Source organism: Andrena cerasifolii, chromosome 7 (assembly GCF_050908995.1).
Source record: "Andrena cerasifolii isolate SP2316 chromosome 7, iyAndCera1_principal, whole genome shotgun sequence".
Classification (NCBI taxonomy): domain Eukaryota; kingdom Metazoa; phylum Arthropoda; class Insecta; order Hymenoptera; family Andrenidae; genus Andrena; species Andrena cerasifolii.
Window position 1 is genome coordinate 13,769,848 of NC_135124.1, and position 15,323 is coordinate 13,785,170.

General features: G+C 48.4%; 1 long non-coding RNA gene across 1 annotated transcript in view; it reads left to right on the forward strand.

The window, feature by feature from the left end:
* Positions 1-14,770, forward strand: part of LOC143371374 (uncharacterized) — a 117,293-nt gene extending 102,523 nt beyond the window's left edge. The window contains exons 2-3 of the long non-coding RNA XR_013086008.1: positions 2,651-2,726; positions 14,710-14,770. This is a non-coding gene — a long non-coding RNA (uncharacterized LOC143371374). The remainder of the gene's footprint in view (positions 1-2,650; positions 2,727-14,709) is intronic.
* The last annotated feature ends 553 nt before the right edge of the window (positions 14,771-15,323 follow it).

A 15,323-nucleotide genomic window follows, 5' to 3' on the forward strand; every position in this document is an offset into this window, starting at 1 on the left:
AGAAGTTTGAATCGGCTGCACGCCGAGCAAATAGAAATTGTTTCGCGGCAGGATAAAGTTTGTCCACCGTGGGGTAAAGTTCACGCGTCCTCGCCACGCGCGGAGTCGAGGAGCTGGGGGCGAGAAAGGGGTGGAGCTCGTTTTACACCCATAATTCACGCTCCTCTCTGTTATTCAGCCTCGATCGGGTTGTTATTAAGAGGACACCAATAACGTTACCGATACAGCTTTATTACCACACTCGCTTAATGGGCCCCCGTAAGTCCAACTATCGATTTAAACGGCTGATTTATGGGGATTCAGTCATTTGCAAGCGGCTGGGCCCCACCGTGACCGGGCCCACGATGCGTGTCTGTGGGCGCGCACGCGCGCGCGCGGGCAAATGGCGGGAACTTCCAAGAATCATTCTCGTTCTTGAGCGTAAAGGGGTTAATCAAGGTCAGCCGTTATGCGCGTTTAAGGTCGACCGTGGCGGATGAAGACGTGACGCGAAACGATCATTCGATCCGCTCTGATAATGGATGTGTATTTGCCCCGTGTTCCTCCATTATACGGGCATAGATCAACGAGCTGTCCGTCGTGGGCTGCGCGCAGACTGGGTCGCAGGGTGCTCACCTGCCTTCGGATTATTTCAAGGTTGCCAGAGGGCTTCTGCTCTCCGAGGGAGGCTACCATTCAAGATGGGGTGCGTTATGGAGACGTGGACACTGTAACAGACTTGAGGAAGCTGCGTGCTAACTTTCTTAAAGCCAAAGTGATATTTTATTCGGGGAATACAGGTGATTTGCTAATTTTCACGTAGCAGTAGGATCTCTGTAGATAATCCTTGTCCGTTCTAATTCCGAAGCAGTTGTAAAATGCAAAGCGATGATACTAGTACGTACTTATTTTGCCCCGTCCATATTGATCGCCCCAGCAACATCCACCTCCAACTCCGATCACCCATTACTCAAAAACAAAGCACGTGTGCGCCAAAGAAACACCACAATCTCCGTCAGCCAGCGCCAAAAGTGCTTTCCCACGAGCCAGAGCGGCTACCCCCGTACACACACAAATCACGGCCACGAAGTCGTGCGCCGCTAGAACACTTGAAGCGCGGCCGACGTTCCCGCGGATCGATTCGAAATTAAATTTTACGCCCGGGCAAAAAGTGCCATTAGATATCGTGCATCGCGCGGCAAGCGTAGCCGAGGCGGCCCCGATAAGGAATTTATAATATCGTCCCGCTGATATTATCGGCTCGGCTGTTGCCGATCGGTAAATATCCGTTTAAATATCGTCGTGTAGAGATGAGCACGGGGCGGCCTGCGGTTCCGCGAGCGGGAATGTGAGAGCGGAGTTGGAAACGGGGCGCTGCGGTGTTTGCGCGCCGGTGAATAAAAAATCCCGGCGGGGCGAGGGGGGTTGCGAGAGGTGGGGAGGGGGCGGCGGGACTACAGAAATGAATTGCCGTCGAGCGGGGCAACGTGCACGAAGCTTATCCACGTGGTACATGCAATAGCGCGCGCGTTTAAAAGTCGGCTAATTTAAAATCGAGCGGGGATCTCGCGCGCGCTCCGGCGCGGGCTCGCGCCTGTGTGCGATCTGGGGCCCGCGGAACCGCGAGCACGGGACTTCTCTGTGCTCTAGCTGACTCACGATCTCTCGGGCCCCCATTGGCGTGGGTAGCGACCGGTTATCCACGACGCGATCGTTCCCTGGAATCCGACGAATCCCGACTTTCCATCGGCACGGCGGAGGGAGGGAGAGAGAGAGAGAGAGAGGGAGATCGATTCGGTCGCCGGCACGGTTCGAAGAAACGTGTGTACGTACTCGTGTGAAACACGTACAGATCGATGCGATATAAATCGTGCACGCTCGATACTCGTCGTAAAAGAGTAACGAGCCCCCGCTGCTGGAGCCACGAAGAAATTACTTACTAGGGAAGGTCGCGACCTGGACCGGCGCCAAATTGTAGGAGTCGACGGGTGCAAAGGGGACTGTACCGCTGAAGGGACGCGGATGGTTACCACTTTTAGGAGGATGCAGGATTGAAACGGGTAGCTGGTAGGGTTACTAAGTAGGGGCTGAATATTTTCAAGGGTTTAACGTGGTCTGGAGTGATTTCTTTTGGTTGCGACGATGATACTTTTAGATTGCGCGGCCGAGGGGTAGCGGGGTGTTGCCACTGGGTGGTTCGCGTGCGGCTGGACTGCTACTTTGTAGGAACAAGAGGTTTGAGAAATAGTATTTGTATCGGAGTGAATCACAGTAAATTAACTGTTGTGATGGATTCGAAATGAAGTGGGGAGGAAGTTGTATGAGGTTCTTAGGGGTGTTTAAGGAGGATTAAGGGCGGTGGGACGTTATAAGCGTTGGGAAATTGCTTCGCTGTGGGTGTATCAGATTTAGTTTTAAATTGGGGTGGGTCATTGTTGAGAAAATGCGCAATTACCAAAGATTAGTGGATCTTATTAGGGTCCGGGGAATCACCATGCATCCTACGAAACATAGTGTTGCAATGTGTGCGAAAAATTACCCTTTTACATGTCTCACATTTCATTCTTGGACGTGTTAATTAAAGAGTGGAAATTTCTGATTATACAGCCCCGTGTAAAAAGTTTTATAGCTAAGCTGTTTAACATAGTATACATTTCGTTCTTTGTTACAGATCTGCTTGCCGATTAATCCCGATAAAACGATCAAATTGCTACTGCCAAGTGGTGCTAGCTAACGATGCCAATGAGGTAACAATTTCTTTCACGACTACTGCAAAATTGCATGTTTCTGTCTCGTATATCAATAACGTGCACGTGTGCATTATGTTCTATCACGTGTCGGTTCTCTTACGCGAGTTCTAGTCTTTTTACTACTATTTTCTGGCTATGCCTTTACACAGCGATCATCGTGCAGTTCTCAATGAAAGCTTCCTCGTACATGTTACTTAAATGCATCATAGTTCCCGAACTTTACTCGAAAACTTACAGTATTCATTCGCAACTCCCAGAAAATGTCTAACACTTTATAGCAATTAGAATTTTCAATAAACTCACAGTTGCCAGGAATGATTCTAATAAAACTTACCGTGTCCACTTCTGTATTCTATTTATTTTAAATTTCACTGCACTGAGCAAGAAATATAGTCCATTCGTATGACATAAAATTCAATAATTATCAGGGCACTGTGCCACATAATTTCACAGATATTAATCCCTGTAATACACTTAACTGTGCATCACATAAATTGTTTTTATCTAGAGTACTGTGAGTACGCATAATTATTTTCAAGCTTGCACTGAACATCGATAACATAGAGGCTTCGCTGAATCTCGAGCCCCTTCCATGATATTTTTTTTATCCCACACAGAAATTAATTTGAATGGTCATATTGAAATAGGACATTAACAGATGGCAACTTTTCGAACATAAAAATACAACAAGGCTGTGAAACTATCAGAGGACATGAACACTTGGAAGTAATGTCACTTCATTTAACAATTAGTCACTCCACGGTGATTTTCGTCGTTGCCCAGCCATTCTGGCAAGTTGAAAGATAATTTCAGGACAAAGATAAACTCGAAGGTTGTCTAATAAATGATCGTACAACTAGTACCATATAAAACTTACATTTCCAACGAACTTCATCAATAGGGAGTCTTAGAAATCGCGTAGAAAGTACGGTAGTTCCGCTGGCTGGAAGATGTCGATGAGAAATTAACATTGCTGCAACGTGACGCATCGTGCATACATAATAAACAGGTTCGTGTAATGAAAATCTTTATGAGAGTTGTGGAGCAATCGTTCAAGCGTGCAATCTCTCCTGTATTCTACCTTGCTCTTCGCTTCTTCGCCTTTTCCCTTCCGTTTTCTCTCCCCTCGTTCCGTTCTTTCGCTGGTAACGCTTCGCCCCTCTCGCGATGAATACAAATTTCATTTTAAACGAACGACCGTCGGCAAATAGAGAAAATCTTTCAGAATGTCAGCCTTCGACTTTCACGTGGGCTTCTGCACAGAACACCGTCTCGTTACACCAGATTTCCTGTATCAATTAGCATCGGAGTATCGAAGCTGAATTAGCCATTCGCCATTGTCATCGTGCTGGCATTCGCGATCTCACTTGCGAGAAACCTTCACGCTTCGAACGTTTCTAGCACAACGAACCTTCGGCAATCGAACGAATCGGTCGATGATACGCACTATCCGTGCTAGCTATCGTGCTACACTCCGATTTTACATTCGCTCTTTCACGCACACCCCTTTCCACGTTTTCTTCTCTCGCCACGTGGAAATTCAACTGACTGAAAAATCTCAGGTTGCCGCTCGCTCAATTAACACGGACGCCGCACTTTTCCACCTGCCAATTGTGTGCCTCAAGCACAGGCAGGGTTTCCTTAAAATTCTCATGCGTACCTTCCGGCTTGATCGAGTTTCATCGCCTGGCACAACGCGGAGCAGAAAATTCTATTGTGTACACGAATCTTTCTCTTCGAAGTAATACATAGCGAGTAATGTTTTATTGCTTCATTTGCCTGCGAACAACAAAGCCTTGCATTTCAATTCGTGGTGCATTAGCGCGTTGAGCCCCGTTGTTGCTACAGCTTTTGCTAACTCGCGTTGTAACATGGACAAGGTATATAGTGTCTTGAATCAACAGAAACCTGTAGCTTTATTTTTCGTATAAAAACAAATCCAAGACTCGACTTTTTAATGTTTTTCTACAACAATAATTAGAGAGTTGCTGCATATATGTAGATGAAATGCAGTATATTTGGAATACCAGTTTGTATCAGACGAATACAAAATTACGGAAGCGGGTGGGAACAAATAAAACTGCATAATATCACAGGGAAACTAATAAACTTTTATACTTCAAACTCTCGGTGATAATAAAGAAGAAAAAGTGACTGAAACTTTAGCCAAAATGAACAATGACAGTAAGTATCGATTTCGTTAAGGTGCAGGTAATTTGGAATATCGCTATTCCAATTTATCTTCACTTTATAAACTTAAAAAACCGTGTAGGTAATAAAATTATTTGCTTTTACGATTTAATCAGGCTGAAAAATCACAATATAGGAACAATCTTAGGTAAATACCTATAAATGGACAGCGCTGGTCGAAACCGACGGTGCGGTAGCTGATACGCGGGAAACAAAAACATCGCCAAGCTTTGAACTATTCCAAATTACCTTCACCTTCGGTATTCCGAATTAGCAACATATCATTGAAACCTTAAATTTCATGTCACACTTTGTATTCTCGAAATTACCGCGAAACTGACACGGAACCATAGAAGGAACATGCAAATGAGTAGATTAACTGTTTAACTCTAAAGTTTCAACATCTTTTAACTATGATTGGAACGATTGAATACTTGCTGAAAAAGTTTTGCAGATCAAGTCGAAAATGTGAAAATGGCGGTTCATCCACAAATGTCATTAGTTAACAGGTCATTAGCCCCTATTATCTACGGTGTTACAAATTAAATAGCGTTAGTATTTTAATAGATACTTCCAAATTACCAACAGTATTCCAAATATGCTGCACTTCCTCTACTGTTAAAATAAGCGAATAGTTGTAAAAAAATATACAGCAGCTATTCCACAAAAAATCCCGGAAAATCGCGTTCTTTTTCGCCAGCTGATTAGGCATAACCCCCTAATTAGATGGGAGAGTACCTAACATTGAAATTCAAGGAGTATAAAAAGAATTCAGTAGCTCCGAATACGGTATAAGTCGAGCTTAATTCAGCTGCCCCAAAATTCGAGGCATCCAGCAGTGCCATTCTCATTCCAACAAAACGCCACTGTCGTCCAAGCGTTGACGCCTGAGAAGGCGCCGAGGAATAGCGCTCGAACCGATGGCGGTCGAAGCTGCCCAGCGAGGAAGCGGAAGGTGCGTCGTTTCCGTCTACCAAAACGGGCAATAAATAATCGTCGCGGTTAATTCAGGTGTGATAGGGTCGCCGGCAGATATAGATACGACGACAATTTACGGTTTTGAATTACGCTCGCCGGCGGAGCGTATCAGAAGGTGGTAGGCTACGGGGACGACACCCACGTATAAATAGTGGAAGGGAGCGTGTGGTCCTTTCGAGCTAGCAGAACCGTTGACCTATGACACGCACGCTATAAACAATCCTCTGAAGCAGTAAATGGATATGTGCTGTTATACGGCGCCGAGTTGAAAACTGACCCTGGCTGGCCTGGCCTCCGCTGTCTACCTCTCCGCCTGGTCCCTTGCGAAACGGTTATTGGATGCACGCCATGCTCCCGTGCCAACCCCAGGGCTGTTGGTAAATATTTTTTCTACCGATGAATAGATTTTCTGCGACATCGCGCGGCAGGCGAGCCGACCGCGGCCGTAACATAGAAATTGATTCCACCCCCCTGTCGCTCACCGATGGCCCTGCTGGGACGTTTCGATGAATCTTTTCGATAAATCTCCCGGGCGTGTGTGGCGACCCTGCGACGGTTAATTAACTCTAATCGACTCAGCTATGAGTTGAGATTTTCCTTGGCTACTTTGGTGTCGCGGAGCTGGCGAGGTTGTATAATGACTGCACGGTGCGCATGCGAGGGGAGCCACGTGACACGATGACCATTTCCTTTTCGACGTCACTGGGTCACGCTGGAAACAACTGGGAGCGATCGGAAGGAATTCTTTTCGAGGTGAATATCGATGGCTGTATTCGATGGCTCATTTCACTTACAAAAGGGTGGCGCGACGGGCTGGGACACGGATGTCGCTGGAAAGTGCGCGCCGGGTAATTTAAGCGCGCCAAGCAGGGAATTTATCGCGTTCGCGGCCGAAGATACTATTTTACGACGATTCCGTTTGCAGCGCGGCGCGGTTTGCATTATGCGTGCGTTATCGTTTCACGTTTCTGAAACGCGAACTGCTTAGTTAACTCGCGGTGTATATGGCCGAGTGAGTTACGGCGAGACCCGTGGCTTCGTTTCCTAATACACGCGATCGCAGTCGTCCCTACTATCCGCCGAGATCCACCGCACTCTTAATAACAAAAGTTTCGCCCGTGCGCGCACCCTTGCCCCCTCGACCCGCGATCCACGGTCCCGGCCTCATCAGGGGGGAAGTATCATCTTACAGTTTACGAAGATCGCGCTTGTAAGTCGCTTCTGTAAAACAACTACCGCCCCCGACCAATACAGTTGTATTTGACTGGGTCCCTTTACAGTCGCGACTGCCTTCCCGCTTCCTCGAAGACCAACATCGTTTGATCAAACGTGCCTGCTTCGGAGGAGATTGGCTCGACATCGGTCCTCGTGGCGGTAAAAAAAAATGGTAATATCTTGGAGGCTGAGCGTGCGCTTCTCGAGTTTGTTTGTACAGACGGGCAATTTGGAAAAACTTTTTAACATTAATGCGCCACGGTCTAACAGAGAGAAGTCACGATCGATGGCGAATCGCGGGTTTAATTCTCTATTTTTCCCGTTCACTCGAGTGTTTATCACCCGCGTTGGCGCGAAGATAATTCGCGCTGGCGACGCAGTAACGAGAACGTTCGTGCACGGAACAATGCGGCTCTATTCATGCTGGGTTATTTCCCCTCGAAAAGCATGCAAGAGGCATAGCGTCACGAACTTGTGCGGTCTATTTCGTCGTCGTTCCCTCGCCTAATTAGAAAATTGCCCTCGAAGACGGAGCAGCGCCGGTGGAACGAGAAGAATCGTTTCGTAACGATCCAGCAGGCGCGGAGGCGGCGTTATCGACGCGGCGATTTGACCCGCGACAAAGCTCGTCGCCGCGTCTGAGCCCGCGGGAAGATTAAGCGGCAGGTGGCCGCGGAAATCGGTGAGACCGAAAGGAAATTAATAGTTCGTCCCGGATGTTGGTCGTTCCTACCGCAGAGCGTACCGCAAACGTTAAGCTGCAGCCTCTCGCCTTCCCGACGAGAGAATTGAAATGCAACGTGCCCCTCTGACGCGCAGCAGCATGTGTGCGTTTATTTTCAAACTTCGTTACACTGGGGATTACGTACGCCAGGAATGGGGGGGGGGGAGGTGTAATGAATGGCTGTTCCACACAAATGATAACATTGTAGATAAACGCTTAGGAGCACCATTATCTGTTCTCGAATTTGGAATTCGGGAGTAGTTGGGAGCTTCACTTCGAGCTGATTTAATAGTAAAGAGATTTGAGAGTCGCAACTGCCTTGGTTGGGAAATTGTATAGAGTTTTTCAAAGTAGGAAGGAGGATGGTAAAGCGGGCTCTAAAGTTCCACTGAAACTCATCGCGGGAAGGAGAATAAGTTATTCCAAACCTGCGTGCAATCGAATTCTCACATGGAACAGGTAGCCACGCATCAGGAGCCTAAAGTTCGCTTCGTCCCGGCCGAAAATCAACCGCAGCGAACGCAGCCCGTACCGAATTCCCCTCGGCACCGTGCTCCGACGTGCACATGCATGCGTGCGTGCGTGCGTGCGTGCGTGCGTGCGATGGAGGATTCGGTCGGGATGAGTTCCTAGAAATGGCGTGCGGTATCATCCCGTTCCATCCTGCACGCGGTCGGTTGCGTAGGTGATGCAGACACGCACGCCGCTACGCATCCACATCACGGATCCCAGTTTACGCATGTTGGTGGGTGCACCGCGAGAGAGGAGAGAAAGCACCCACGAAAATGCAAATAAAAAAGCAGCGGAGCCGCGAGGGGGAGGGGTGCGGGAAGGGAGGCTGACAGGGAAGGGAGAGTGGAGCAACATCGACGACAGAGTTGGCAACACAGGTAAAAGAGCCCACCAGGTAGGTTCTGCCGTCAGTGGCGATGCAGGCGATGCGAACGAGAGGAAGGACTCTGGGAACGACGTAGCGAAGGTGGATGAGGAGGTCGGAGGAGGCCGAAGGAGAACACTGGCTGAGGAGGTGGCGGCGGAGGAGGTTGGCGAGCAGCCTGCCAGGGAGGCTCGGGAGGGAGGGGCGAGTAGAAGGGCAGCAATCTCGCGGTAATCTAATTTCAGCGTGCGGAGGGTTCTAGGAACGCGGCGTGACATTAGCGAACCACCTTCAGCATCGTCCGTTCGTACGAGCGTCCTCTTCCCACCCTCCAAGTCCCCGATCCTCTCATCCTGCTCCGACCACCACCGGCAACCTCTGTCCTCTCTTATTCCACCTACCGCACTGCCATCCAACCTCCCCCTCCCTCTCACCGCCCCTCCTCCTTCACCCGTTTCTCCTCTAACTCCTGTGCTCTTACGCCGAGGGAGGCTATCTCCTCGTCTAGTTACCGACGCCGAATAAAGTGGTTCGACGTTTACGTCGACCCGGGCTAACGGGTAATCCCTTGCCCGCCACCGTCGCCTCTCGTCCCGCCGCTCCTCGGCTTCCTCCATCGGCGACGATTTTCCGTCGCGCGTATCCGCGAGACGAGAGCCCTGATGCAACGTGGCCGCGGCTCCCCGGCGGAATTCACACCGTCGTCGAACAGGTGCGCGCATCGGCGCCCGTTTCAGCATCTAGGAACACCAAGGTTGCGTCAGATGCCAGGGGGATTAGGGACTGGCTGGTAAACTGCTTCCTGAGTAGGGTCTTCTCGCTTGCGAGTGCCGATTTTCGGATGAGAGATCGCTGGTGGTTCTCTCGCACTGGCGAGTCTTCGAGACTAAGATTCGTCTTTTTAATCTTAATCAAATTAATCGAACTTCTTCGGACGTCATCAGCCACTACCCTTGGACGTCGAACTAACCAAAATGGCGACCACTGCTTGCCCACAACCGAGACCAGCGTAAATCTTCTTCAGTATTTCCACCACCTAATGTATCCGACGTCTTCGACCTATTCACACTTGAACGCGCGTCGATCCAGCGATACCTGAATTAATCAAAACCCTCGTAGCTTCACTTCCCAGTAAAAATCACCGAGCTCGCCCTCCGAGAGTGGTCCGAATGTCCGGTACGCAAGCGAGCAAGGGCAAATCGTTTCCCCGGAATCATTAATTCGTCGCAATCGACCAGAAGAGATTAGTTCTCGGAACCCGGTGGACGTCGTGACGCGCAAGCTTCGTCAGGCTCATAGCAGCCGGCCGAGTTGCGTAACCCGGATAAAGGTCTGCGCACACATACCCGTTCCGTGTCAGTTCCGTATCCGTTCCGTGCCCGTGCAGGGTCCCTAATTTCACTGACAACTGTGTAGGAGGCCTGCTCTGGCTCGGTCAGTCCCAATTCAGCCGTTTTTGCAAGCCTGCCGTACAGTTCTTTCAGTCAGTAGGTGACAAAATTATTCGTACACCCTTCAAAGCAGAATAACATTTTTAAAACTGGTCCAAACGACGTGATTTTTTCAGAAGCTAGAAGTACGAGGTTCCTAAGTAGGTGGCGTAGTTCGTCGTTTCGAAAAAAATCGCAATTGGTCGGAATACCGAAGAAAATAATGAAGGTCGCTTTTTCCACTTTTTTCCCTGTACTTGTAATGAAAATTTAAAAATCCCTTAAGATTTAAGATTTAAGATTTAAGTAAGTTTCACTCCAACGCTGGTACATAGTAAAACATCTGGTTTCCTGTAAATGGGTGGTTTCCTCGACGTCGGCAATCCACTGCTAATTATTAATGTAAAAGTACATTTTAATCTATACAATCTCATCCAGACGCTTCCCTTTTCATGTCTAATGCTGTTTATGGGATGAACCCAATACTTCCTCTTCGCTCGTTTTTACTACATCTTTCGTGTAGAATACAAATAGATAACGCTTCAATCTCACTCATTCTTTCATATGTTTCTTTTTCTTTAATAAGTTTATTAAATATTTCCTAATTAATCCTACCTTTAACCTTGATTAAATATGTAAATTATGTTATACGTGTGGTAATACGTATTCAGTGGATTATCTTTGTCCTGATCCTCACGGCCCGGAACTGACGGGTACGGAGAGACCGTCGAATTTCACGGAACTGACAAGTGTGCGCCGCTCCATTCCAAAACGAGCAACCGATACCTTTCGCGACCACGGAACTGGCACGGAACTGACACGGAACGGATATGTGTGCGCAGACCTTAAACGTCTGCCAAAAAGAAGGAGCGGAGCGAGGGAGGGGGGAGAGAAGGAAGACGGACGGTGGGCAAAAGCACAGAGAAAGAAAGGGAGAGGCTTGACGGAGGGAAGCAAAGGATGGCTCCTCTCTGGGGATTATTAATGCAGAGTTAAAGGGGTTGAGGAGGGGGGGGGGGGGGCAGGAGTACGCGACTTATCGTTAGGAGCCGCGTGTCTCTTCGATGCCTCGGCCGTTTCTGCCGTGCCGGAGGTTCACGATTCTCGCGTGACCCGTGAACTCTCGCACGTAACGAGATCTCTACCCTGGCGACCAACACCAGCGTTCACCAACGGGGGCGTTCATACACGCGAGATCGTACTACGGTGCCTTGCAGTGCCGTACCGAGGCGCCCTCGGTGCCCACTACACACGGACTCGTTCCATGGAAGCACGCCTCCGGCCCTAATAAATTACCCCTCTTACGTATATACCTCCCTCGTCCTCTCTCCCTCTCTCTCTCTCGCCTCCTCCTTGGACCTCAGCCCGACCATTTGAACTCCTGCGCCACGGCGTACCCGCGAGAGGCCCTCCGCCTTCGTCTGCCTACCTAACGTGCGCCGACATGTACGTATGCAGCCGAAGCCGCCGATTGAATTGCTGCGACGATACGTGTGCGTTCTGTCTCCCTGCTCTTCTTCGGCATTGTCCGTATTGGTTCTATTCCCAGCCTCTTGTTATCCGCTCCGCACCACCCCTCGGGGTGAAAAGTGCTTGGAGGCGTTTCGGTGGGGGTCCTCGTTGACTGGAGTGTGCGTTTAGCAATTTGTATTAGGTTTCACAGCGATGGATGTAGGTTTTTCTGTGATGCTGCGTTATAGTTCGATGGGAGAGGGTGGGATACTTTGTTTATTGGGCGATGGAAGCAGCGCTGTGTCAAGACTGCCGAGGGTTAGAAGAAGGAAGTAACGCGACTGGGGACAGGGGTGACAGATGTAACTCGAAAGGAAACTTGAGAATAGTGGCCGCGTAGAATTGCGTTCCCCTTTAAATGACGTTTTTACGGCTCTCCCAAATTGAGGGCAATTTCTTTTCAAGGATACCACTTGATTCCATTTCTCTTCTTCTCTTCAGCTCCCTCTTCTTCCTCGTTTTACGGTGTTACCTATCCAGCAAGTGGTTTTCCAGCTGTTTATTTCGCTTCTAGCCCCGTGCATCCAGCACACAGCAAGTGCGTCTCCCTTAAGACGTATGCACTCTATGCATTCTCACCCCCCCCCCCCCAGCCCCACCCCTCCCGCTTTCGCTTCATAGTTTTTCTATCTCCCATATTTCTGCCGTTGCTTCGTTTCATTTTCCCTACGTCGCGTCCCCGTTTCATTCCTTTATCTACGCGTCTGGGTATCACGGAGCCAAGTGTATTTTCTTCTGGCAAACGTCGCTGATATTTTCGAAACAAGCGCCTTGCCAAAAATCGTTAAACGCGGGAGCCTAGCCGAATTAAATGTCGTCGCGGTGGTATTTCATGTACGAATAAGTCGACGACGAAAGCTGGCACTCGCGAATTAATAAAAATTTAAATGAACGGAAATTTAGGAAGCACGAAACGTATAATACCAAAGCGTTCTTGCAATCGAGTAAGTCTTGAAAAATTGTCCGGCACCCGTGCTTGAAAATTCACGATACTGCGAACGTAAGTTCGATACAGCGTTTAATAATAATAGATTGAGACTGAATGCCGCCGGAAAATAGAATTACGTTAACGATGCAGGGTGAATAGCGAGCAGACGGCGGCTACGCAAATTTAAGGATGTTCTTACTTTGACGGCGATCGAGTTATTTAAGAAAAAAAAAAAGCAAGTCGGGCCTTTATTAAATTCGAAACGAGAGAGTTCATCGAATCGGTGCTCAGGCTCGTTAACCATCGCGAATGGCAACCGGTAGTTCCTTGCGGGGCTGAGTTTACTCAAGTGTCCCTTGTCCTAGAAACGTTCTTAGCAGGAGATTCAAACTTTTCAGTCGCGGCCTTCTTCGGTTGACTTATAATAAGCTGATCGCACGTTCCAGTTTTCCGAGTGCAACGAACACATTTCTCCTCTTCTCGTTTCGAAGCAAATTCGCTGTCCAGCGAATCAATACGTACTCCCCTAACTTCGATTGTCTTATCAGCTCCGCTCGTTAAAGTTCTCCTTGCGAATTCGATGGTGCATTTTCGAATAGTTACGAGAACGTTACCTTTCACTAGGTTTGATAACGGTATAAACAGTACTCCTTTATACTTTTTCCAGTTTTACTGTACCTCCTTTGCTTGTGCTCTTTCACAATCTACAATAGTAGAATCCAGACAGAAGTTGCTTTTCGTTGCAAAAGTGTGCAAGAGATTTCTAGTTACCCCTGTCAAATTTAGAACCAATTTTCAGTGACGACGATGCAAGTGGGTATCTTTATAGTGTAAACGGATGATTGCCTTATAATATTCTTAATTTAACGTCTATGCGAGCTGCCTCAAGTGTCCTCGTTCACTTCTCACATCTACTTTACATTTCAGTACCACAGAACCCTGTATTTCTTAAAAAAAAACACGTCTGTCCACGGCAGTCAGTTTCTACTTGCTGACGCAGTTGCTCCTAATATCACAGAATTATAACTCTACGAAAAGCATGAGCTACGATACAAATTAAGTACAGCAGTGGCACTTTATAATATCACAACACTGTTTTAATTGTCAAAGAAAATCCCCGATTCTAAGAAAATTTCCGTTCCTACTTGCACTGACCAAGTATTCCCATTCGTTCTACGTTCGTCACTTCCACTGCCCTGCTTTTCCCATCTACATTAAATCAATCCATGTCCTTTTCAATGCTCTCCGCCTAATTGGCACGTCTCGGACGAGCTCGGCACCCACTTTGACAAACTGCTGCGTAACCGCGACGCTCCATAAGTGAGCCGGACATGTTCGAAACGAGCCTGGGCTCCTTTCTGCGGCCAGCACACTTCCCTGACGCGTCTCGGACCAAAAAAGACGTTCGAACGAAACAATTCGAACTGTTCGGTATCTGCGGCGCGTTAAATCATGGATGACCCGGCTCACGCTGAATTGATTTCCATTCTCGGGATTTTATCGGGCGCAGGGTTCGAGGAAGATCCTCCAGCCCGTGGTGCGCGAACGTTGTGCACCGCGGTACGCTGCATCGAGGAATACGTGTATATAAATGAGACATGTATATCGACGCCATTGTTCTAAAGTCGTGACAGCGTCGGGTCAGGAACGCGTGTTGGCTCTGGCTGTTCGAGGGCCCAGAAGGCTCCTCTTTCGCATTAGCATACCCCCGTCGGCGTCCTACCTCCATGACTCTCCTTTCTCTCTATCGGCAACTTAATCTCCCGCGATAAGATTCGGATACCTAACAATAAGAACGCCTGCCCCCCCGTGGAAATCCAGATTTCACTGCCCCCTGTTTTCCTTCCGAGCTCCGCCCCCAAACTCGCTTGAGAATTTGGCATTCCTCCGCGACTTGCAAATCAATTTCACCACATCATTCGGTTCGTCACGCGTACATTTATCCTAAAACAACACTGTGCTTTTGTCACCAGTGTCTTCTGGTACCTCGGCCTCCTAGTAACACCATAATAGAGCTGCCGTTTCGATGATTTTAATTTTCTACAGCTCCTGATATGCGTAGGTACTCTTTGAAACCTCTGTTTCTCTTACAAAAATAAGGTAAGAATTGTTGAATTCTTTTACAGGAAACAGGAAGAGACAAGAAAGACCTAGGAGAACCAGGAAGGGACAGGGAGGTCGGGAGAGGCACAAAAAGGTAGGAAAAAAGAAAAGGAATTACAGTAAGGCAGGGGGAGCGGTAGAGAGGCGGAGGGAGCTAAGAAAGGGTCACGGGGTTGGGAGAGACGGGAACAGAGGGAAAGCAGGGGCCACAAAGAGGTAAGGAGAGATGAAAGAAACAAGCAGCGACAGGAGAAGCTAGGGTGGTTGAGAGAGATAGGGTGAGGCAGGGAGATACGGGGACGGCCACCGGGGAGACAGAAAATTCTTCGCGACGTGTATTAAAAATACTACGTATACATACTTGCTAATAATGATACACGCGTCATGCTCCTATTAGCTTTCCCGAATTATTACGTGAGCTACTCGCTCTCCCTTTCGATGAATCGTCCAAGAATAAGCGGGGTTGGCGGAAATTGTTGTGGCCACTTAAAAAAATCAGTTAACTTACTCAGCGTAAAGTACCAGGCGGATTCATAGGGTAAACGAGGAAATTGGATTACCAGCGGGGCTAGTGTTCAATTTATTTCATCGTCGTTTACCCTCCGACAAGTGGAAAAGTGGCTCGCCGACAGTTTCG